The 25,777-nt window shown below is 44.0% G+C and overlaps 1 protein-coding gene and 1 pseudogene across 6 annotated transcripts in view; both read right to left on the bottom strand.

The window, feature by feature from the left end:
- Positions 1–25,777, bottom strand: part of Plcl1 (phospholipase C like 1 (inactive)) — a 282,823-nt gene that overhangs the window by 92,943 nt on the left and 164,103 nt on the right. The window lies entirely within an intron of this gene.
- On the bottom strand, positions 2,159–25,763 carry LOC147821401 (rab GTPase-binding effector protein 1 pseudogene; annotated as a pseudogene). Its single transcript, XR_015447088.1, has one exon. The product of XR_015447088.1 is annotated as a rab GTPase-binding effector protein 1 pseudogene (transcript).

Raw genomic sequence — 25,777 nt, forward strand, 5'->3', positions numbered from 1 at the left:
GAAAGAGGACACATTACAGGGGACCCTCATGATTGGAGACCCTGACATCCTTTCTGGCTACATTCAGAGAGGCCCAGCCAAGGAGCCAGCCCTGAGCTGGGTATGGAATGGTCGTGCTGTAATGGCTCCAGGGCCAGAAAGACACATTAAAGATAATCACCCAAATATGTCATCACCACTGTTAAGAACTGCTCTGAGGGAAAACACAGAGTACTTGAGGTAAGGGGAGCTAACTTAGATTGGGGTAAGGTCTTATGGGTCCCCTAAAGCAGCAGTTCCCAAGTTTTGGCACGAGGGACTGGCTTCGTGGAAGGCGATGTCTCCTTGGGTGGAGACAGGATTTGGAGATGACCCAAAGGAGTAAGCAACCCAGACCCTGCATATGCGTAGGCCACAGTAGGGCCTGAGCTCCTGTGAGAAGCCAATGCCCTGCTGACCTGAAGGAGGCAGAGCTCAGGCTGCGATGCGAGCCCTGGGAGCAGCTGTAAACAGATGGAGACTATTCATGGCCGCTCCCCTCCTGCCATGTGGCGTGGGTCCTGACAGGCCAGTCAGTGACCTGATGGATGGGGAACCTAGCCCTAAGGAACTTACATTTAAGGTAAGCAAACTGCGAGGCCAAGAGAGAGGGGAAATTCCACACAGAAGAAACAACACAATAAAATCCCAAGGCAAGGCAAAGTGAGAGGAGAGACCACGCTACAGAGTCCAAGAGGTGAAAGTCTGGGATACAAAATTGTTAAAGAGGAGACCACTTAGAAAGGGACCACAGGAGACAGCAGTGGAAGGTAAACGAGGGTAGGAACAAGACAGAGATGGGTTTAGCTGAGGACCTACTGAGAAGCTGGAGTAGGACACTGGGGGAAGCGGAAGGGACTACAGTGAATGGTCCCCAGATCTCTGGTTTGAGGAACTGAGATCTGGAGGTGTCACCTGCAGTCTTGCAGAAGACTGAGGAGGAGCAGCTCTGGAGCAGCTGTGAAGTGTTCAGAATGAAATGCAAATGAGGAACTCAGTCCAGGAGAGACATCTGGATTGAAGGCGTGAATTTGGGACGCAGGAACAGTCAAGTTCTTGGCAGAATGTGAAACCTTGGAACTAGATGCGATAAGCAGAGAAAGCAGGGTAAAAAGAGAAGAGTACCTAGCACTGAACTTTGAATTTAGCTAGGAGAATAGTCAATAAGGGCGACAGAAAATAAAGGCTGGGGCAACAGGAGGAGATGTGAGGTATCCCTCATGACAGGCCACAGAGAACACTGCAAGAAGGAAAGGGCGGTCAGCAGTGTGAATGCTGGTGAGAAGCCCAGTGGGTGAAGAAAGGGGTCCACTAGGTGTGATGGGATGCATTCTCTCGTGACTTCTACAGACCAGGACTTGGGGGGGGGGGGCAGGTGGTGCCACAGACAGCAAGAAGTAGAATAAACAACAAATGTGAGACCACACTTTCCAGAAGCTTGGCTGAGGAGGAGAGTGAAGAGAGGGGAAGTGGATGGGAGGGATATGAAGCAATAGGAATTTTCAACTGTTTTTGCTACATCCTAAGGGGAAGGAAAGAGGAAGCAATTGAATATAAAGAATGGAGGAGGTAACTGAGAGGAGAGAGAGGAGATCCTAGGCTCACCCAGCTTTGACAACAGAAATCGTCTCTCAGTTGTGATACGAAGGAAGGACCTCAGAAACAAGCAAGTGACAGGAATGAGGGGTGGTAGAGCGCGGAATCCCCACCTCATGCCTGGCGCTTTCCTGCTAGAGTAAAGCAGTCTGTCAGTCTAGTGTGGAGAAGGCAGGGAAGGCAGGGGTTTGACAAGCGTGGGGAAGGGGTCTTCGGTTTCCCTGCTGGCGTAGCCTCCATGCATACTCCACGACCTGTTTTTCCCTAGGGAGTCATCTTTCCGGTCCTCACTCTGTGGTCTTGGATGCAAGGAGTCTCTGCTCTCCTGTCCTCCCCTTCACTCCCACTGCAGAGTTGGATTTTGCGTGGACCTGGCCCAGGCCTGCTCAGCCAAAGCAAGCATCTGCCGCCCTCCTGTCAGTCACTGCCCAGCCCAGCAAAGCCCAGTCCCAGAGCTCTGGAGACACCACCGGGAAAGGCAACCCAGGAAGGAGTTTCCTCCGGGGCCTCGGAGGTGGTGGCAGTGAGTCTGCACTTACATCAAGAAGCAACAGAGAACAGCAGACGGATGGAAGGGCGAAGGGGGCTGAGGACTTCTGCTGCCCTGGGTTCGCCGATACTCCTGACCATCAGCTCCTGAGCCAGGCGCACTTCTGCGTGAGAGGTTATGAGTTTACTGCTGTCTGCCAGAAAAAATCCCTGGTGATACCATCCTGGAGGACCGCTGCAAAGGGGCCTTCTAGAGAAATGACCACGGCGGCCACTCACCTGCCTTGTTATGAATCTGTGGTGATGTCAAGGTTCTTAGACTCTCCACTCAGATCTCATGTTCTTTGCAATTTTCAGTCATAATGCATCTCTGATACTTAGCATAATTAGCAATTTGTTATAATTACTACTATTATGTGATAAAAATGAACAAGCTATTTAAAAACAAAGTTGTTCATAACAATGTTTTCCTTTGTCTCAAGTCTAAAACAAAAGCATATTATAAAAATCCCTCAGTGCCTAAATGGGCAAGCGGCAAATTAAAAAGAAGTCTTTTTTCTACATTTGTATCCAAGATGAGACAGAGCTGACATTTGCTTGTGGTCTAATCATGGGAAAACAGGCCCTGTAAATTCTATTAAATTATTTAACAGCCACAAACAGATGCAGTCATTTATTGTTGGTAAGACAAGTCATTTTCTCTCTCCTCTCTCAATGTCAATAAAGCAAACATTTGCAGGTACTCAGCATCCTTGCACAAAGACAAATAATTCCACCCTGTTGCGAAGACAAAGGAAACCACATAAACAGGGAGACCAGGTAATGGGTTCCTGACGTGCCAAATATGTGGTGACATTTGAAAACGAAACTCTTTGAAGGATATGGAAGAAAAACTTTTTAAACCATGATTATAAATGCTAATGTCATTTCAGTGACTTAACTTTTATCAGGTAATTCTTGGGGAAAATATTGTAAGAAGAATTAGATTGCCCAGATTTGCTCTGAAATCTTTTGTATTCATTTGGACCAGGGAAGTGACTAGTCTTACCCATCCTGGACCCAGAGTACTCTGCTGGTATAGACATTTTCTAAACCAATGAAAGAAAATTTCTAGTAAAATTTCCTAAAGTTTTCTGGCAAGGGGAGGACATCTAAACCAATCCAGAAAGGATTACTGGAGAAGAAGATACAAAATTTCTCTTTATATTATTGTGAATTCCTAAAACTTCCTTATTCCTTCCCATGATTATGAGGGTGTCTGTTCTAATCTCAGGATGCTGGGCAGGTCCCTCATTCTCTATGTCACAGCATCTACAGAGCAGGGGTGTGTCTAATGTGTGTGGGTCTGGCACGTGTGTCTGGTGGGGGGGGGGTCCAGTGCGTGTCTGGTGTGTGTGTGCACACTGCACCGTCTGTGTTCTTGAAGACTAAAGCTCTGCTGCCTGTCAGACTTATTCTGCACTCCCCAAATCTTAACACCTTTCCTTTTCCTCTTCCTCCTGAGTCCTGGGTTTTCTCACTAGCACTGTGCTACTTTTGCCTCTGGTCTGGGGGCTTCTGGGGTCCTCAAGTCCATAGGCAAACCTGTCTGCCTAAAATATGATGCAAATACTAACAGCCTTCTGAGTGGGCAGACCTTGGGACAGACGCAGTATTTCAATGTGTTCTGTGTCTCAGAATGCAATCTCCCCAGCCCGTTACATTTCTGCCTCCACAGTCTGCAAGGTACCAAATACTGCACCAAGATTATCTGTCTCAACAGCTCATGTGCCTCAGGGCAAGGGGGTGCCCTCTGGCCCATGAAACAGACTTTCATTCCGTGTGTGCTTTAAATTAAGTACAGTCTTAGAGAAGGAAGTAAAGTCGTAATTGAGCCACAGTTCATAATTAATATGATTTAAGCAACCATAGCAAGATTAAAATTGGTCTCTCTCCTTTTGGCCCAAGAAACAAATTTTACTGAAATTTTCAAACATACTAAGATCATAAAAATGGTGAGGTTAGTAGGAATCAATGGCTTGTTACATTTTGTACTCGAATCTGTCAACAAAATGAAAATTATTAAATTACAAATAATAGTTTATCTAAGAAATTATAAAACAAACATTAAAACATTTTAATTGTGGATATGTTTTTAATTACAAGCATAACAAATGGAGAATAAAAACATAAAATTTACTGCTATATACACTGGTCATGTCCACAAAATCGATTAATGTTTAAGCTAGGGCAGAAATTAACTTTTTTTTAAAGTTGCAAACTAACCTCTGTTAAATCATTTTATTAAAGAGCTCGATCTAAACGTTAAAGCAGAAAATTCTAATTCTAGTGAAGAAATCGAAGTTGTATGTTTGTTTGTAATGAGCCTTATAACAAGAACAAACTTGAAGTTAAGGCAGTGCACTGCAACATGCAGAAAGCAGAGGCTCTGTTTTGCTAAATGCTCAATCTTCAGTTCCTAGCATTACCTTACCCTTCTTATCCACAGGGTGTTGAACACCCATCTCTAGAGCACCCAGGAACCAATGTCCCCAACACCCAGGCCGATGAATGGTTCCACATAGGCACTGGATAAAAGCTTGGAGAAGCCCACAACTCCACTCTGTAATTACTGTTAGTTTCTTTTTTAAAAAATTAATTTTATTGGTACATTTTAGGTGTACAATATAATGACATTCATCATTGGAAATGTGCACCATTACACAATCTCTCTTGGTTCTTATTTTTTCCCCATTCCTCTGCCCTCCCTTCAACTCCTACATCCCTCCTTATTTACAAAGACTTTCTGTCCATTTTTTCATTTTCTCATATTAATTCCATTCCCTTCTTTCCTTTCCCCTACTGCTCCCAATTTCCCTTCCCCTTCGCCCCTTTTCTTCCTATTTCACAGTATCTATTACGCTTTTTAGTCCTTATTTACACTTTCAGTTTCTCACACTAGAGAAACTATTCAGTAGTTACACATGTGTGTCCTATTTATTTCACTTAAGAGAATCACCTCAATGTGCATCCATTTAGCTATAAATGTCTCCAATTGATCATTTTTTATGTCTGTGTATTACTCCATTTTATTAAAAAAACACATTTTCTTTATCCAGTCTCCACTTGATGGGCAGCTGGGCTGCTTCCAAGATTTAGCTATTACAAACTGTGCTGCTATGAACATGGGTGCACATATATCACTGTGGTATGATTCTTTTAATTCTTTGGGGAAGATAACAGCAGGGGAATCGCTGGGTCAAATGGGACTTCCAGTCCTACTTCTTTGAAGTATCTCCATACTGATTTCTACAGTGGTTGCACCAGTCGACACTCCCACCAACAGTGGAGCAGGGTTCCTCTTTCCCCACAGCCCCGCCAGCACTTGTTACTGGTTGATTTCTTGATAGCAGCCACTCTTTCTGGGGTCAGGTGGAATCTCAGCATGGTTTCCATTTGCATCTCTCAAATGACCAGTGATGTTAAACATTTTTTCATATATTTATTTGCTATTTCTACTTCTTTGTCTGAGAAATGTCTACTCATTTTAGATGCCCATTTTTGGACTGGGTCTTTAAATTTGGGAGGTCTGATTTTTTAAGTTCTTTATAGATTCGAGATAGTAGACCTTTGTTTGAGGAACAGCAGGTGAAAATATTTTCCCACATTGTGGGTGTCTCTTTACTCTGTTGATGGTTTGTCTTGCTGTGCAGAAGCTTTTTAGTAAGAAGAGATCCCGCTTGTTGATTGTTTGTGCTAGTTCACGGGCAACTGAGGTTTTGTTCATAAAATCTTTTCCTACACCAATGTCTTCAAGAGTTCTACCTAATCTCTGTTCCAGCCAGTTCAGCATTTCTATTTTAATATTTAGACTTTAATCCATTTCAATTTTAGTTTAGTGCATGGTGAGAGATATAGGTCTAGCTGTAATCTTTGGCAAGTCGAAACCCAATTTTTCCAGCACCATTTATCAAAGAGGCTATCTTTCCTCCAGCGAGGGTGTTTGGCTCCTTTGTCAAAGATGAGGTGGCTGAGTATGTCTGGAGTTGTTTCTGCATCTTCTAATCTGTTCCACTGGTCCTCAGGTCTATTTCTTTGCATATACCATGCTGTTTTTACCACAGTAGTTTTGTAATATAGTTTCAAGTTGGGGATTGTTATGCCCCCTGCCATGTCTCTGTTGCCTACAATTGCTTTTGCTATTCTAGGTTTCTTCTTGTTCCCAATGAATTTTTGGATTATTTTCTCTAGGTCCATGAAGTATGCTGCTGGGATTTCAATTGGGATTGCATTGAATCTTTATAGCAGTTTTGGAAGTATGGCCATTTTCACTATGTTGATTCTTCCTACCCAGGAGCAGGGGATGTCCTTCCATTTTTCTGATATCGTCTTTGATCTCTTTCTTTTTTTTTTAAGGCATCATTATTGTGATTATTTTTTTTAAATATCCATATGGCAAATCATCTCAATGCAGTTTTTTTGTATTTTAAACCAAAGCAAGGTTCATAAAATACATAGTCTAAATTAGTTTATACCCCTTGGTGACTCTAATTTTGTTCATGGCATTAGGGCAGATGGATTACGTTTCACAACCTTTGAGGCCTCCAACTCTTTGTCTTCAGCCTCTGTCAGCTTATATTTCAAAGCTGCAATTTCCTTCTCCATGGGCATCATAACAGACCGAAGTTTTTCAGCAACTTCTTGGGCCTTTTTCATTTCATTTTCTAAATTTTCTTCCTCTTGGCCTTCAGACAGAATTCGCCTCAAATCAGCTATTTCTCTTTCCACAGATTCTCAACATTGTGCCCACTGTGTTCCCTCATGCTCCAGCCTGAGGTGAAACTGGTGCTCATAGTCACGAACTGTTTCTTTCATGACAGCCTGAAGCGAAGCAACTTCTTCCCTCCACTGCCTTTTCCCTTCATCTATGGCTTCTTGTTTGGTATTTTCAGAAACTGTGGCAATAGCCTTAATATTTTCCATTTCTGCTTGTGCTTCCCAGAGCTGTGTTCGAAGGTGTCCCAAATCATCCTGTGCAGCTTGTAGCACTGCATTTTGCCTCTTCAGAGCCTCCTCTTTGGCTAAATATAACTCCTTAAATTTTGCTCTTTTGATTAAATTCTTGCTCAAGCTGCTGCTGTGCACGTAAAAATTCTGCATTGATTTTTTCCAATTCTGCTACTCGTTGCTGAAGAGAAACATCAGGCTGGGGAGCCGGGCCTGGCTGAGCCATGGCCGGGCAGCCGGCCACAGGAAGCGGAGTTCAGCTGCCACAGGCTCAGCTGGCAGAAAAGGCATCGAGCTTACTTAAACAAGCCGCCACCGCCACTGCCCAGGGAAGAACTGCTAAGGCAGGAGCCGCGGGTGCCACCACAGCCACGAGCAGAGACGGACCTGAGCGCAGACCTCCACCTCCTCCTTCAGTCTCTCCTTTCAGAGTGCTATAGTTTGGAGAGAAGAGGTCTTTGATTTCTTTTGTTAGGTTGATTTCTAGGTATTTGAGATTTTTGGATGCTATTGGGAAAGGAATTGTTTGCCCTATTTCTCTCTCAGTGAGTCTTGCTCGTGTAGAGGAAAGCTACTGATTTTTGTGTGTTGACCTGGTATGCAGCTACTTTACTGAATTTGGTTATTAAGTCTAGAAGACTTTGGGTGGAGTTCTTGGGGTCTTTGATATAGAGGATCGTGTCAGCTGCAAATAATCACAATTTGACCTCTTCATTTCCTACCTTTATTCCTTTTCTTTCTCTTGTCTAATTGCTGTGGCTAATGTTCCCAAAACTATATAGAACAGGAGTGGTGACAGTGGACATCCTTGTCTTGTTCCTGATTTTAGTAGCAAGGATTTCAGTTTTTGACCATTCAGTATGATATTGGCTGTTGGTTTTTCATAGATGGCTTTTATCAGATTTAGGTAGAGACCATCTATTCCAATTTTTTGTAGGGTTTTTATCATAAATGTGTGTTGGATTTTGTCAAATCCTTTTTTCTGCATCTATTGAGATGGTCATATGGTTTTTGTCCTTGGTTCTATTGATATAGTGTATTACACACTGATTGATTTGCATATGTTGAACCATCCTTGTATCCCTGGGATGAATCCTACTTGGTCAGGGTGTATGATCTTCTTGATGATCTTCTGCATTCTATTTGCCAGTGTCTTATTAAGGATTTTTGCATCTATGTTCATTAGTGAGATTAGCCTATAGTTCTCTTTTTCGGTTGGGTCTTTCTCTGCTTTGGGGATCAAAGTGGTGCTTGCTTGCAGGAATGAATTCAGGAGTATTGTTTCCCTTTCAATTTCATTGAAGAGCTTAAACAGTAGTGGCAGTAGTTCCTCTCTAAATGTCTTGTAGAATTCAGTGGTGAAGCCATCAGGACCTGGGCTTTTCTTAGTTCGTAAGTTTTGTGGGGTTTTTTGGTACCAGGGATTGAACTCGGGTCCTTGCACTTGCGCAGCAGGTGGCAAAACCACTGAGCTAAATCCCTGGCCCTTAGTTGATAAGTTTTTAATTACATTTTCAATTTCACTGATTGATACTAGGTTGTTTAGAATTTTTAGGTCTTCTTCATTCAACTTGGGTAATTCATACCAGGAATCTGTCCATTTCTTCTGTGTTGTCCATCTTATTGGCGTATAGGTTATTGAAGTAGGTACTGATGATCCTCTGGATTTCTGCTGGGTCTGTTGTAATTTCATCCTTTTCATTCCTAATTGCATGGGCCTTTTCTTTTCTTTTTCTGATAAGGTTGGCTAAGGGTTTCCCAATTTTGTTTATTCTTTTGAAGAACCAACTCTTGGCTTCATTGATTTTTTTGTATTGTTCTCTTAGTCTCCATTGCATTGATTTCTGCTCTGATCTTTATAATTTCCTCCTTTGTGTGAGCCAGTTTGTCCTGCTCTTCTTCTTCTAGAAGCTTAAGGTTCAGCATCAGATTGTTTAATTGGGCTCACTCTGTTTTCCTAATATGAGTATTCACTGCTATGAACTTCCCTTGTAAGACTGCTTTCATTGTGTCCCATAGATTCCAATATGTTGTACTGTCATTGTCATTTAATTGTAGGAACTATCTGATTTCTTCTTTAATTTCTTCTGTGAGCCATTGGTTATTCAGAAGTGTGTTGTTCAATTTCCATGTGTTTATGAAACTCTTGCGGTCTCTTTTGCTATTGATCTCCAATTTCATCGCACTATGGTCTGATAATATACAGGGGATAACTTCAATTTCTTTGCACTTACTTAAACATGTCCTATAAGCAAGTATGTGGTCTATTTTGGAGAATGACCCATGTGCAGCTGGAAAGAATGTGTATTCTGATTTGGTGGGGAGGAACACTCTGTAAACATCTGTTAAGTTCATTTGTTCAAGAGTTTGATTGAGTTCCAGTATTTTGTTGCTTGTTTTTTGTCTAGCAGATCTATCTATTTGTTTCAGTGGGGTATTGAGGTCCCCCACTACTATTGTATTAGTGCATATATGACTTTTCATGTCCGTTAGTATTTGTTTTATATAGTTGGGCGCACTAGTGTTTGGTGCATAGATATTTATGATTGTCATCTCTTCCTGTTGGACTGTTCCCTTTACAAGGATATAGTGTCCTCCTTTGTCTCTCTTAATCAGTGTTGATTTGAAATCCACTTGATCTGCAAAGAGGATAGCTACTCCTGCTTTTTTTTCAGGTTCCTGTTGCATGGAGTATTGTTTTCTACCCTTTAACTTTCAGGCTATGAGTTTCTTTTTGAATTAGTTTCTCGTATGCAGAATATTGTTGGATTTTGCTTCTTGCCCCATTCTGCCAGTCTATTTCTTTTGATTGGTGAATTAAGACCATTAACAATGATGGTTATAACTGATATATATTGATTTATCCTTGTCATGACTTTTTCTTTTTGTTGGATTCTCCCCGTTTCCATTTCATTTCTTGTCATGCCCAATGGATTCATTCTGCAGGGCTTCCTGGGGTTGTGATCCTCATTTTCTTTTTCTAGGATATTGTCTAAAATTTTTTGGAGTGCTGGTTTGGTATTTGTGAAGTTCCTAAGGTGCTCTTTGTTATGAAAGTATCTCATTTCTCCATCAATTTTGAAAGATAGTTTTTCAGGGTACATCAATCTGGGTTGGAGGCTGTTTCCTTTAGGCCTTGGAATACAACACTCCAAGCTCTTTTTGCCTTGAGGGTTTGCGTTGAGAAGTCTGCTGTGATTCTGATGGGCTTTCCTTTGTATGTAATTTGTTTCTTTTCTCTAACTGCTTGTACAATTTTTTTCTTCTGTGGGGTTTCTGGAATCTTAACTGGTATATGCCTATGTGTAGATTTTTTTTGATCAAGGCTAGTTGAAGTCCTATATGCCTCACTTATCTGTATGTCAAGTTCTTTTCCCCTACTTGGGAAGTTTTCTGCCATCACTTCTGTGAACAGGTTTTTTTTATGTCATCTGCACTCTCTCCTGTTTCTTCATTGACTCCAATCAGTCTTATGTTGTTCTTCTTTGCATCATCTAGCAGCTGCTGGATTGATTTCTTGTGGTCCTTTACTATTTTAAAGAAATTTTTCTTTTCCTGGTCACTAAATGTCATCTTATCTTCTATATCTAAAATTCTGTCCTCACATTGGCTCATTCTGCTGCATAAACTTTCAATAGAGTCTTTAATCTACTGGAAATCTGTTTGCATATGTTTTATGGATTCCATTTGTTTCCTATGTTGGGATTCCATCCTGTTCCTGAGCTCCTCTCTAGATTTATTAATCATGTCTTGCACTATGGGCACAATCTCTGCTGTTATCTGAGATATTATTTGTGATTTCATTTTTTCCAGATCCTCTTTTTGTTGCCAGTTCAGGGAGTCCAGGTTGTTGAGTACCAGAGTGTTACATCTCGTTTCCCTTTGGGGTTGCTTTAGGTGATCCAGAAGTCTGGTTTTGAGACTTGTATACATGTCTTCTCATTTCAAAGGGGAGGTGGTGTGCTGGCACCCGGGCTGCTCACCTCCTGGGCTCTGGGGCAGCTCCATTCCTCAGCACTGGGGGCAGCAGTAAGGCAGCCCAGAAGCTACTGTTAGCTTCTTGAGTGCTGCTGCAGCCCAGGTCTGAGCAAGCTAAGGGCTCCAAGAGGTGGAAGCAAGATTAGAACCCAGGCTTCTTGCTCCCAGGCTCTTCCTCTTCACTAGTCCAGGAGCTAAAGCCCATGAGAACAGTATCTCCATATAATCTAGAGTTTCTTTTTTAATCCCAAATTGGCTTTTATTCCTGAATCAGGAGAGAAAAAAAATTTTTAAGTGTTTGACTTCCATGAAAATCTAATGGAACAAAGTATATAGCTTCAAACCTAAATGTGATAGCAGCTACATTTCTTTCTTCACCGACATTTCATCAGTCCTGTGTACAAGGAGAGCAGGTAACAATATCTCATCCTGGCCTGACATGGGAAACAGCTCTTGGATGATTGGTTTTCCATTTCAACGTTATTTTGCTCTCTTCCCTACCTGAACTTTCAGAATCTCAACAGTAACAATTCAGACAACACATTCAAATTAATCAAAGTTATCCTGCTCAGACAAGCAAGTGACCTTTCTCTTCTCCCAAAGTTAAGCGAGCCTTTTAATAAATCCACTGCGTATTTCTAAGCTGGCTCCAGAGCAGGCTGTTTCTCTGGGACTGTGATCCCAGCATGTTCTCCATGTAGGCACCCCATCAGTCTCTCCTTCCTGCCTCTGCCTTCTCACTTTTTCTCTCCTGCATAATTACCCAGTGGAACATTCACCGCAGTGGCTGAGCATAATATGTTCTCAAGTGTCCTCTCCAACCTACTAAGCCAGGTGGGTAGGACCTGGAAGTATACCATTTTATTCGTCTGTCCGGGTGAGTTTCATGATCAGGTAATACTAGGAGCAGCAATGCACTGCTCCAAAGCTGTCAGAATCACCCTTGTCTTAGGAAACTCCAAATTTCTTAGCTCACGAGCATAACATAGGCCCATTTACATATAAATTTATTTACATATATGTGAAAAAATCAGAAACAGAAGAAAAACACTCAAGTTGACTTAGAAATGTACTAAAGCTTCCCAGTGGAACCTGGGAGTGGGACACAAGCATATCTGGTCTGTATGGTGCCCACACACCAGTGGGCCTCAAACACATATACATGGGAGGTAACTCCATCATAGGGACCTCAAGAAAAACATAAGCTTCACCCCAGACTCACCGAATCTTGGGGCAGGGTCAGAAATTCAGGGCTGCAGAAGACAAGGGTAATTCTAAAGCATCTTAAGGTTCTACAGCACAGCATCATGGTCCCAACCTTGGCTGATCATGAAAATCACCTGAAATTGCTTATTAAAATAATATATTTCCAGGTCCTACCCATCTGATTCAGTAGGTCAGAGATGGGCACAGGAATACATATTTTTAAAAAATAATCCCCTTTGCTCACCTCAAGTGATTCATACCATCATAAAAATCTAAACACTGTCCAAATAAGGATATTAAACATCATTCACTTATCCAAAAGAAGCAGGTATTGCATAATAATGTGACACTTAGTTCCATGATAAGAATATATGCATATTTGAATCCATATTTTTTCAGCATTTTAATTTTAATTCTAGTTAGTTCAGGAGGGAAAAGGAAAGTATTGCTAAAATTAAGAAAATAACAGAGTAGCCCCAATTTAAAAGTATTAAGAATACTGCTTTAGATAAGCAGTTTTAGAGCTAATTCCAGGGTTATCAAGATTAATACAGGGTGTGTCATCTGAAGCAACTCTGAGGGAAATCCAATATCCATTCATTGCAGAGAAGTTAATAGAGGAGCTCTGTTTACCTTGCAAAGGATTTCTTCCCTTAAGAATTCATCACAACAGTCATATAAACCTGAAGCTCTCCGACTGTAGCTAAGACTTGTTTAATGCATAAAATTTATCAGAAAGAATCACTTCACCATTAAAAAAAACAGTGACACCTACAAGAGGCACACACACAACTTACAGGGCTGGTTCCAAGCAGCTCGCTTCCTTTCCGCTGGCACCTGGACTTCCTGCACAGGCAGCTCAGAAACTTAGCAGGCTCTAAGTGAGTCTGGCTCCTGGGTGATGGATCCCAGATGTCCCATGTCCTCAGGTGAAGAGAAAGGCTGCCCTTCCTGAGAGTCCAACCACTGCAGAGCTACAAAGCCCAGATGTGTTGGGCCTTGGTGTCACGCAGTGGGAATGTGTGGAAAGTAAGGGGCAACATCTACCCTCGCCCTGTCCCTGCTCAGCCACAGTAGCCCTCTCCCGCCTGCCCTTCCTCCCTGCAGTAGTGAGCACCACTTTAGAGTGGGGGCAGCACAAATTGTACCAGAAACAGTATTTTTGTGACCTAAATACTGATTAGTGTTCAGAAACAGGAACTCTACCTGCATGTGGAGAGGTATTGAAAGTGGCAAATTAACAAGGTGCAGGTTCCAGATAAAGTGTTCCCATTCCTCACTGCCCCCAACCATGATCCATGGCTTCCAACAACCTTTCCTTGCCTTTAATCTACTGCCAAGTCTGATTCCTAATTACAGTCACACATAATCTTCTTCCAAGCAGATGGGGCTGGAGTCCCACAGTGGGCCGTTTCTGATGTTAACCATTGCCCTCAGCTGGGCTGAATCTGCAGTCTGTGCTTCTCAACTGTTTACCCCAGCAGCAGCTTACTAAGGAGGTTTCTGTCTAGGCACCACAGAGTTGCTGACTTCCCAGGGCTGGGGATGACTTCGTGCTCATAACCACTACATCTGATACATGGCTGTCAGCACATGGATGGGAAACGACCTTGGTAACATCCCCTGCGTTCATTTTACTTCACAGTAATTTAGGGAGAGGTGACATGTGAAAGGTATCTTTCAAGTCACCTCAGGAAGTAAAATTTACACTCTTATAACAAAGAATTCGATATTATTTTTTAAACAGTAGTGTGCAGGTAGGGAGCTCAGCTCCATTGACTCTATTCACAGCCCATAAATGTGAAATGTCACCATCATTAAGTTCTGCACTAACGTTTGGGGATGGGGTGGTTCGAGAGGGAAGGAAGGAAAGAATCTGTCAAAATTTCAAGAGCAAGAATACATGTTCTTGCATTCCCAGAAAATGTCTCATGGACGAGCTGACACCATCCAGGGGCCCCAAGGAGCAGTCGCCCAGGCCCCGGGGCCCAGAGGCGGCTCAACAAGCAGCACAGCACCCAGCTGTCCTACACTGAGGTTTGTCTGTCTATGCTGCACCGAACCCCTGGAGTGGCGCATCACATGCACAGCTTCAGTTCACGGTCCTCACCAAAACTAGCTCAGGAGCTTTCTTCTGAGAGCTGAAATTGGGTCCATCACCCTTACCTAAGTCACTAAGTTAGCACATTCACCTGTTGTCAAGATGGCAGGAAATGAGCGACCAGAACACCATTTCTGGGCATTTTAGATGGAATGGCAGGTTGTGACGTCTCCTCTTAAAAGGAAACTGAGGTAAGAAAACAGACCAGTAGTCCTTTTGAGATGACCCAACTTCAGCAGGACCTCAGACACTCATGCACTGCCACAGCATGTCACCCCTGCACATGCACATGGGCAGGGGACACCACTGCCCTGCCCAGACCTACTGACCCCGACACTCGCAAAGATGGGGTTCTGTGCGGGGGTGGCTCCAACCCCATAGTCGGGACAGCCCCAAGCCTGCAGCCCCTGCGACAGTGAGCTCTGGTGTGGTCTCTGTCTCTCCTCTAGTTGGTCGGGGCCACCATCCTCATGTCGTCAGACACCCCACACTCACACTGAAGTCACTTAAGTCTCGGTGCCATGTGTCCCGAGAGGAGAGGTCCAAGGGTGAAAACTACCCTCTTCCTCTACAACCAGACTCTGCAGGCCTCTTTGCTCTCTGGCTACCAAAGTCCTCCTTTCTCCGCATGTGAAATGCCTAGCCTAAGGAAAAGAGAAGATTCGTCCTACTCCTATGTGTGAAGCCCACAATATACAAATTCACTTTGCTGGTACTGTATGCAAACCAAATTGCTAGATTTTTAAGGAAAAGAATTCTGATTCCTCATATATTCTTTGAAATAAATGAAACTGTTAAATATAAATCTTTAACTTTCTTTTTATGCTTTCCATGACTTTTTATACCTATAATCATGAGTGGAAAAGAGGATTTTATTGGGGCATGTCACCTACCTTCACTGTTATGTGTGCGGAGGAACTGTTTGCTGAAGCCGGAAAGCCTGGCTGGTCTCTGGTCAATAAGTTCAGACAAGGGGAACAGCACTGGACAGGGCACCTGCTTATCCAGAAGAGTAGGGCTGCAGGGTGGCCAACTGTTGTTATGTACTCAGCTGGAGCATGTAATGTGTGCCGGGGAATGTGTGATCAAAGGGTGTGTACTCGTGATGGGGGGGGGTGCGGGGGGTGGCTCCTATTCTCTCATAGAGTTCCTTAGAAATCTTTAAGATAAAAACAAAAAAAGAAAGCCATTTCGTGCTCTATTATCTGTTCTTGCATGAATATATAATCTGCGTGATTCCACTTGTCTCTAATCACCCTAGCTAATGGGACACAATAAAATGAAATAGAATAAAATAACAAAGTAATCATGCATTTTGGTCATTATACTAAAATCTAAAAAGAATAGGAATTAAAAATTGAGCTATAAAACAAATATTTGGATAAGTAAAACAACTCTCTTTCGTATTGCTGTGGTATCTGGTAAAAGGAGGTAGAATGATGTGCTCATATAGAATATAATTAAAATATTTTATTATTTTCAATATTATAAACCATTTCTTTTAAAATAATTTTTAAATGCTTAAAGAAACCGAGCAGTCTGGTAACTGCATGTGTTTGATCTTATACAATGGCTCAATGCATCGCTGAAAAAGCCTTCTTGTGATTTGACTATAAAGTAAGGTAAAATTATTTCAACGTGTCAAACTAAGACAGTGAAAAGTGCATTTCCTCCCTCATAGCAGACATTTAGAGAAAGCATATACTTAACTGAGGATTCACCCTTTGCTTAAAGGTATTATTTTACTACAAATTAAAATTTCTGTGTATAGAATTATAGGAAAATGATCTCAAACAATACAGAAGGACACCAAAAGGAAAGTAAAATCCAACCAATATGACAAAATATAGATATGCTACTATTAATAGTTTAACAAACATCTTTCCAGCCATTTGTTTATGGAAACATTACATAAAGAAAAAACAATTATAAAATATCATCCTATTATATTTTCAGTTTCTGAATCACTGTTCACTCCACACAATATCCTAGGCATCATTCAAATTAGGTTTCAAGCCACATAGTAGTCATTTAGTAAGTTCCATTCTTCCCAATTTTTTGTCATTGTGAACACCTCTAAAACAAGCTTAATGCTCGAAGCCTAACACACATGCACTCTTGGCTTCGGGAAGCTGTACGTCTCTGTGTGGTCCTTTCCTTGGAAGTGCTCTGCACAGGCAAAGCCAGGGCTAGCTGGCCGGCTGAAGGGCACACTATTTCTGGCGCCTCATGGCAGCACCGATGGAAGGAGCTCTGTGAATCACCTGAGTCCCACCCAACGTGGCTTCTCTGGAGGTAGCACAAGAGAGAGGCACAGACTCTGGGACAGCAGAACTCCTTGTTTCTATACAGAGACTTTCATAGAATGTAGCCCATGTAAGAGAAGCACGCAAGATATGAAGATATATCTTGGAGGATTTTCACTAGCCACAGAAATTGGTGTTTTTCTTCTCCTTGTAATACTGCTTTTCTACTCACTCCGTAATCTGGGACAGATGATTTCTCATAGCAGAGAATCAAGACAATACACGCAGTAAATAAACGCTACCCTCCACACCTAGGAGCAAGTCCTGGTCAAATCCCCCTCTCCTCACCCCGGCACTGCCCAGAACCTGGGCCACCTGGCTCCCTCTCCTGCTTGTCTCGTGATCTGTGACCTTCTCCACCGTAAGGTGTGTGCTTCCTACGGCCTGAGGGGAAGGCCAGCACCTCGAGGACTCTCATTTAGAACCAGGAAGTTTTCACCAGGAAGAGAGGAGAGTTGGCTCGAAGGGCCCTTGGTGGACTGATTCCCAAGCTCAGTCCTGCTACCTGCCATGTGTGGTGGGAACACAGTGATGCGCAAAGCTCAACATGTACTATATATCCTTGAGCAGAAAACTCTATCTTTATTCAAAACACCAAAAATCAAGGGTTGCAGAGAGGAGTGACTGAGACTGATTTGGGGCCATTGCTGCTAACGATGTGCAGGTGCTGCCTGCACTCCACCACCTCAACACGCCTGTCCATTCCGTCCCTCGGGGCCCACTCTAGGGAGACGAAATGTAGAAATGCAGTTAAGCAGCCTGGCTAATCCTAACAGTCACAAAAACAAGCACCACAAAAACATTTAAAAGACAGCTACTCCTTTGTCTGCCAGACTTCCTTTTTTGTCAACTCTTTACATACACGATCTTATTTTCCCCCACAAAAGCTCTTTGAGCTCGTTTTGTTATCACTGTTTTACAAATAAAGAAACTGAGGCTCAGAGAAATTCAGTTGCCTTTGTCCCCTTCGGCTGCATCCAGAGCATTGTGCTTTTACCCCAATGTCCACAGCCATTTTTAAGACTAACGAATCCCTTTTGTGTAGGAGAAGATCGCTACAGTGAGGTTAGGAAAAAGTCCTTCAACTCAGAGACCTCCTGGTGAAAGCTTTTGTTGCTAGAATTTTTCATTAGTTAGCAGGCAATTAATACAGGGTAAACAACACGCAGACAGGGAAATGTTGATGAAATGGTTGCTATTGTTGTCTAATAATTATCACCACTGCCTTGAATGCTTTTCATTTCTGAATCAAGACAGAGGCAACCTGGTGAAACTGTCACTCAATCTGAAGCCAAGCAGTGTTGGGAAATTCGTATGGAAATTTTAATAGTTCCTTTCTCCCCAAAGCCAATTATTTTTTTCCCTGCCTGGCCCAGCCCACCCCATCTGACTCGGAGCCCTGTGCAGGAGGTTGGCTGGAGCTGTAACGGGCAGAGGCAGCCATGCACCGGTGCCGCGCATGCGTGTGTGCGTGTGCGTGTGTGTGTGTGTGTGTGTGTGTGTGTGTGTGAGAGAGAGAGAGAGAGAGAGAGAGAGAGAGAGACAGCCCATGGGGGATGTAGCAGGACTGGCATCTTCCTGATCACTGCAAATGAGTGCCATTTTGACTGTACTGGGCTTTCATCATTTATTACAGAGGAGGAGATAGAAAAGTGACTATACAAACAATATCAAAAATATCTGCTTGCCCCAGAGGTCAGCAGCTGATGGCAATTTTATATTATCTAGGTTGTTGGGAGATAAAAGGCTTTATTAATGTGAACATCAAGTCAAAGAGAAGCATGCTTGGCCTTGTCATATTTTAGAGGACACAACAGAAATGGTTTCCTCCAAACAAGCCGGATTCACTCAGAGTTTAAAAAAAAAAAAGGTGGACAAACTATAGAATATTGATGCATTTAAATTCAAATGAACCAATTATTCAATTAACTGGAAATTACCTGAAAGTTAGATATAATGTGACACTTCAAGGACATCCAGAGTAGTCAGATCTCTCTCCCTCTCTTAATGAGGCTCTCTCCCCCTCCCTCCCTCCCTCCCTCTCCCTCTCTCTCTCTCTCTCTCTCACACACACACACACACACACACACACACACACACACACACACACACAGGCTCTGATCAGTACTCCTCGAGACTTGTGTTATTTTGAGTTGAAGAGTTAAATCCATTGGTTTGTGCATGTTTCAGCCGAGTACCTAGAAACAGGAAACGATATATTTGCAGAAGGCAAGTCAGAGAACTGGCTGTTTCTTCCCAGAACCTTCGACCTGGACAACGTGACTGAAAGTATCTGGGAAGAGAGTTTGGGATGGGCTTCCTGTTTTTCTACATTTAGTAGGCTCTTCCCCTCTTTCCCAACACATATATAAAACATTGTGATGCCTCTCGCTGATTGGGCAAAACGGTTTCCTGTTTGCTTTTCATCTGAGGTTGTCTCACTCTACTCTATCTAGATGTCCCCAGAGGTGGAGAATCATTCGTCTCCCTCAGAAATCATTATTTTCCAGAAAGCCCCAGAACATCAAGTGGGGTGGTGGTGACCTCCATACCACCAGCCCTCTTACCCCACAGGATATCCAGGTCTCAAGGGTCTGCTGGTTTGCACCTAAAAGCTGGTCCCAAAAAGGTTTCTGGAAGGCACCTTGCCCACCTCCCTCATCTCTCCTCTTGCTCATGCTGCCCACTGGGAGGAGTAGCCCGCCCATCTCCAGCTGACACCCAGCAAGATGGGTCCCCACAGCCGGTGCCCACCCTGCTCCCCAGAGTATGACAGACATGGGCTGGAGTCCATGGCACTGCAGAGATGTGGCCCAGGCCACCAGAGGGCTTTCCCATCTGGGCCACACCCTGCTGTCCTCTCCCAACTTCCACCCTTCCCTGAGAGAGCAGGCGACTAGCTTCGGTGCGCAGGGAAAGGCAAAGGATGTGACACGGGGACACCAGAGAGTCTGCCTGCCTGGCCCACTGCACACCAGGCCCCTGCCTGTCTCCGCAGTGGCAGTGTCATCCCAGCACCGCCTGCCTTCTCTTCCACAGACTCGTCACCACTGTCCCCTCCTTCTGAGGTATATCTGTTCTTCAGTGCCATTGCCTCTGATGTGGCGAAGCTCCCCTGCTGGGGGGGGGGGTTACTGATGGGCACTGCACGGATGAGGGGCCACTGGGCAACAGAAACCATCGCTGTGTTTCCAAGAGAGGATCTACAAGTGACTGAATGTACAGGTGCCGGCAGAGAGGAGAGGGCAGCAGGGCCCTGGAGATCTGCAGGAGCTCCCACCATGCTGGGCAGGAGGCCACAGAAGGAGGCAGCAGTGACATGGACATGCCCAGCACCGAGTCACAGAAGGGACTGAGCCGCTGGGGGCCTGCCTTACGAACGCCGCTGTGCACCTCCTCTCCCACTGACATAGGAGCTCTACATGATGCAGGGAAAGCATATCATTTTACCCAGCTAGATGTCAGTTTGTTTTCTAAAAGTGAAGAATGAATTTTAAGGAACAATGGAGGTTAAGAGCATGAAATATTTATTGAGAGGAAGAGATTTTACAGCATCTGAGAGACAAGAGGGGACCTAAGTGGACTGCCAGAGACTCCACTTCACAGAGGAAGTTTTATAGAGCAAAATCAAGAGGTGGCTAGAACATGGGACAAAATTGTGATCAACTTGTAATCAAGATTAGTATAGCCGCATAATATTTTTTTTTTGTACCGGGGATTGAACTCAGGTTCTTGCACTTGCGCAGCAGGTGGCAAAACCACTGAGCTAAATCCCCAGCCCTAGCTGCGTAATATTGATCCAATGGGGAAGCAGGTCACGTGGCAAGTGTACATGGAAAGAACAAAGAACTTTTTTAGGAAAAGATGGGTTCAGAGGTCTTGGTCACCCAGTGGGTTGACTGCGGTCCATCTAGACTTTATTGGGCCAGGTGTTACCCCTTATCTTACCCTTGGGAAGTATGTGGGCGTGGGCCTGGTCATCTTGAGGCCTGGCCTCCAGCAGATGCGTGTCTGGCCACAGGTGTAAAGTGTTTGCATCTTTTGCACTGACTGCCTTGAGGGCCCAGCCCTCTCTGACTGCCCACAATATTTCTACCTACTTAGTTGTCTGTCATACCACCAGGTCCTGTCCTGGCTTGTGCCAGCTGCAAAGTGGAGCTCAGACATCAGCCTGCAGGGTGGACCTGCAGCTACTCAGATGAGGGGACGCAAAGGCCTGACAGCGCAGAGCCCAGGAACAGCTCACGGGAGGAGACACTTCATGGGTAGCTGCAGCCACAGGTCACTGTACGAACTAGGAAACTGAGGATGAGGACACTGTTCAGCCCAAGCCATTCCCATGCAGGGCCAGTGCCCACTGGAAGCTTCCTGAATAGGCTGCACCTGGGGAAGCCACCCTGCCACCCCCTCACCTGTGCCTCCCCAGTCACCTGGGCCATGTTCTTGTCCAAGATCCGAAGCTGTCAACATGGCTCTTCCAGGACGCAGGACGCCATGGCAATGGCTGCGCCCATCACCCTCCATGCTTACTGCTCTGTTGTCACAGATGACAGGTTTCCTTGGCATCCTCTCCAGAACCCTCCTGTCCCCCCAATCCATCACTGTTGGGGTCGACCCACCCAGTTTCATTATTCCACAGAAAGTGTCATCTATTAACATCCCTCATGGGAAGGACAGTGTGACACCACACAGGATAAGCTGGACATGCCAAGTTTCACTCAGAAGGCGTGGAAAATGTTATTATTTGAAGAAGGCCTGGGGAGGGGGGCATTTCTGGATCTATAGACACCTGTGGCCTCTGTGGCCTCTGCCAACTCCAATGCCATTCCTTGGGGGACTGGATGCCCCACCTCAGTGAGCAGAATTAATGATCAAACTGCATTCAAAATATTCTGTCCATTCATCTTCAGTAAAAAGCAATACTCATTAGAAAAGTGCCTTTGGAGAAGTGAGAAAAGGGCTCCTGTCTTAGCTCCTCCCTTCTCCTTCTCCATGCCTGCTCTCAAAAAGAGATTCCAAGCTAACTCTACAGTTCAGTAAAATCAGGAGATAGTTTTATTTCCTATTTGCATCCTAAGTTCTACTATGAAAGGTGTATAGCAGAGGGCTAAAAGGCCTCTGGTGCTGTCCACTAAGAGAGGATTTCTGCTATAGTACTGCAGTCGCTTGTGGTTCCTTTCCTCCATGAGTGGGATTCAGGAGCAGGGCCAAGCCATCCTGGGGATCCCCACACCAAGTAGGGTACAATGCTGATTAACCTCTCCATGATTCACTCTAGGAAAGACTTCCAAGCATTAAATATGCAGCTCCGTAACATAATAGTCAGGCTGACCAAAGCATGCCTTTAGTTTCTACCACTGCCCACCATGCCACCCAACCAATCTGCTCCTACAGTCTGGGTAGAGCACACCCCCAAAGACTTCATGTGCTCATGGGTGGGGCTTTGGGAAGGGGACTGGGGGGGGGGGGGGGGTAATAGCTCACTTGGTATTGGGAGTGGGTCTTGGTCAGAGGTGGTCACTGTGGGCATGACCTGGAAGGGGGGATCTCCCTCCCTGGCTCCTCCCTTCTCTCTGCTTCCTGACTACCATGATATAAGCAGCTTTTCTCCTAGGCCCTCTGCCATGCCTTTCCTGCCTGGTGCCAGCTGGCCATGGACTGTAACCATGAACAAAATAAACCTTGCCTCCTTTAAGTTGTGGGTGTCGAGTGCTTGTCCCAGTGATGAGGAAAGATGACTATGATACTACTAAACTGAGGCATAAATCTTTCATTTTAACCAAACTCTTTTCCCTCCCAAACTGTGTTATGGTCTACATGTTTGTGGCCCTCTAAAATTCCTGTTGAAATTGAGTCCCCACTGCAGTGGGAGAAGTGGGGCATCTGGAAGGTGAATGGGAGGACATCCCCCCCAAAAAAAGAGGCCAAGCTGTCCCTTTGGCTGTTCTAGGACACATGACAGGCATGTTTAGGAGGAATGGGCCCTTATCTAATACCAACCCTGCTGGCACTTTGATCTTGGTCTTCTCAGTCTCCACAGCTGCGAACAATAAATTTCTGTTGTCCATAAATCACCCAATCTAAACTATTTTATTAGAGAGCCCTAGAGTCTGTTTCTCTATCAAACCAATTTCATATTTTACTCAGAAACTGAGATCAGACCAAAGCAAATTATTCTCCACTAAGCTTTTCCCAGCTAATCCAAACTACCACGACCTCTCTTTTCTTTTGGCTCCATAGAATTTTGTAGTGGATACAGAGTCATGAATTGGCTCTACTATAGTTCCTTAACCCTCCACTACCCCACCACATGGAGGAGTTACTCAGGATGATCTACTCTCCGATTTTGGCCTCCCTGCCCTGTGACAGCCATGCCAACATAGAGCTGAAGCTCTCCTCTATTTCAAGCTAGGACCCTCCTTATTACCACGCAAACATTTCCACTAGCATTTTGGTAACTTGGTTCCACAGCAATGTGTAAACTAGTGTCAGGTTTAAGGACTACTATAAAAGAAAAGTTTAACTATAGTTACAGTTTTGCACTAAGAGCTAGATAGTATTTTAGGCTTTGCAGCCCATATGGTCTCTGTCACAGCAGCACAGCTCTGCCACTGAAGCTGGACAGCAGCAATGAACGATGGACCAGCAAATGAGCGTGTCTATGTCCCCATAAAACTTTACTGACAAAAGCAGATGGCAAGCTGCCCGGGCCTGCCAGCTACAGTTTTGCAACCTTGAATTTTTACTAGGAAAACATCCAAAGAGACAATTAATAGACTATTGCTCTACCAGTCCTCTTTTAACTCAAACTCAACTCAACAAGTAGTTTTTGGCTCCTTGTTAAACAGATAAAATGTAATGAACATCTCTGTCAAATTAAGTGGTACATTTGTATCCCAGTAGAGCTCCTCCCATGACTTGGGGGTCCTCATATTCTACTTCATCCCTGAGGGTTTTATTGTAAAAGTAATAATAGCTAAGCTCAAATGGGCAGTTACGTGCCATTACTGACCACCCCCAGTAGTTTTGATGTTTCGTCTGAGCCCACAGAGTCAATCCCTAAGGAAATGTCTGTCTGTCAAAGGTCAACATTTCAATCTATTGACTTCTGGCAATTAAAATTCATTACTTCAGAACATGTGTCAAGAAGGTCTTCCTCCTTTGCTACACTTATGGTTTACCTGTTGAGTGGTTCTGTTAAATATAAATTAATGCAACAATCATTCTTTTCATTGTCAATTTCAAAACAGGAATTCCATGGAGCAAGATAATAGGACATGCCAAGTTATTTCCACAGTTAAAAGAGCAGTGAAAATATCCTGTGTAATAAAAATGATGACAACATATCCAAATCACAGTTTAACTCTCTACCTAAATAACGAAAGATGTTTCCTATTACCTCCACTCCCATGATTCACAACCCTCATAAAATGACAGTATTACATAAGACTGAGTAAACACTGGAATATTAGAGCAAATCTGGCTTGAAAAGCAGGTGGATACTTTCTAATGGACATCTGAGTTCCCTTAGAAAACATAATACAAAAACCATATACAAATCTAAAAACAAAATAACCTGACCACATTAAAGGATTCATCACCTAAAATTAACTTCTGTATTTCTGCCTATAAATAGTCACACTGAAGGCATAAAATTAAGACTTTAGTTGGAGTCAACCCTCAAAAAAATACAATGTGAATCATAATGTAAAACCATTCTTAAGCAATAAAACTGGTCCTGTAAGACACATATTAATAAAATCGGTCCCCATGTGCAAAATCTATTTCTCTCCAAGTTAATATAAACTTGGGCTTCACAGGATTCCTGCTGAGTTGGGAGCAAAGTTCTTTATTTAGTTCACTGCATGTGGAAATAACACCAGTCAGGAAGCCATGCACCGTGCCATCTGCCACCTCATTAAGAGCATCTTGCTTTTTCAAGACATTTTCAAACCCGTGCTGCATAGACAACACTAGGAGAAGCCACTATGAATGAGTGACAGGTCCCAAGAGCACAACAGGAAGCCCAAGGCGGCTCAGCAAATGTCACTGGACATGCGGCAGGGAAGAACATTACCAAGATGGGAACGCTGGTAGACAGCTCTACATTTATATGGAGGAGGTCTCCCAAAGTGAGGTAAGACTCATCAGATCTGGCCCTAACCTACACTCAGCCTAATCTATCTCTCTATAAACAATGCATCAGTATATTTTGAATGTATGTCATGTAACGTCGTCCAGGCTTTTCTCAAATAAAAAGGAAAAAAAAATATGAGAAGCAGAATTGAACTTCTCTGCAGCAGCCATAGTGTCTTGCCTGTAACAGGTGGTGTGGAAGCCCCGTCAGCTAAGGTCCTGCTCCACACTGGAGCTCTGGATTCATTCTGCTCGGCCTCTTCCTCCACCACCTCCCCTACCACAAACCAAATCAGATCTTTGTCCTCTGGATAACTGTTCCTCTCACCTCAGACACAGACCTTTTCCTGGTACTCTGGGCTTCTCCGCCTCCCTCTCTGCAGCATTGTACTGTAATTCCCTCACTTTTGAGCTCCTCGTGACCCAAACACTGGGTCCCCCAGCTCCTGCCTGCGACAGAGTCCACCACTAGGTGGAAGGTGGGCTGTGGGTCTCTGTGCAGACGCCTCTAACACATGTCCTCAGGCGGCCCAGAGAGCAGTGCCTCCTCAGGTCCCCTCCACATCTCCCCACCATTAGGCCAGCTCCTGACACACAATTGCAAGGGTCTTGCCTTCTGTTTATTCATCTCCTGAGCTCCCTGTCATCTTTGCATCTGATTCACAGGAAGAGCTAAACTCACCTAAAACCATTCTTTCTCCAACACTGCCCAATTCCTTTACTTTCCCTGTGTTTCCACCTTTACTTCCACCTTGATGTTGGAGCTTTTCAGACTTCTTCCCTCTGAGTTTTCAGTCTTTGCCAAGCCATCTTCTGCCAAGCCTGCTACCCCTGCATGAATCAGTGATTTTCCTCTACCATGTAAACCTGTACGCCCTTCCCTCCCCACACCCTACCCCATCTTCCTCTCAGAAATGGGCTGCCCTGCTCTCAGAACCATCAGTGTCTCTTTCCTACCAGA

This window comes from Heterocephalus glaber, unplaced genomic scaffold, assembly GCF_053883595.1.
Source record: "Heterocephalus glaber isolate CG9 unplaced genomic scaffold, H.glaber_assembly_v1.0 deba00001743, whole genome shotgun sequence".
In the NCBI taxonomy this organism is placed as follows: domain Eukaryota; kingdom Metazoa; phylum Chordata; class Mammalia; order Rodentia; family Bathyergidae; genus Heterocephalus; species Heterocephalus glaber.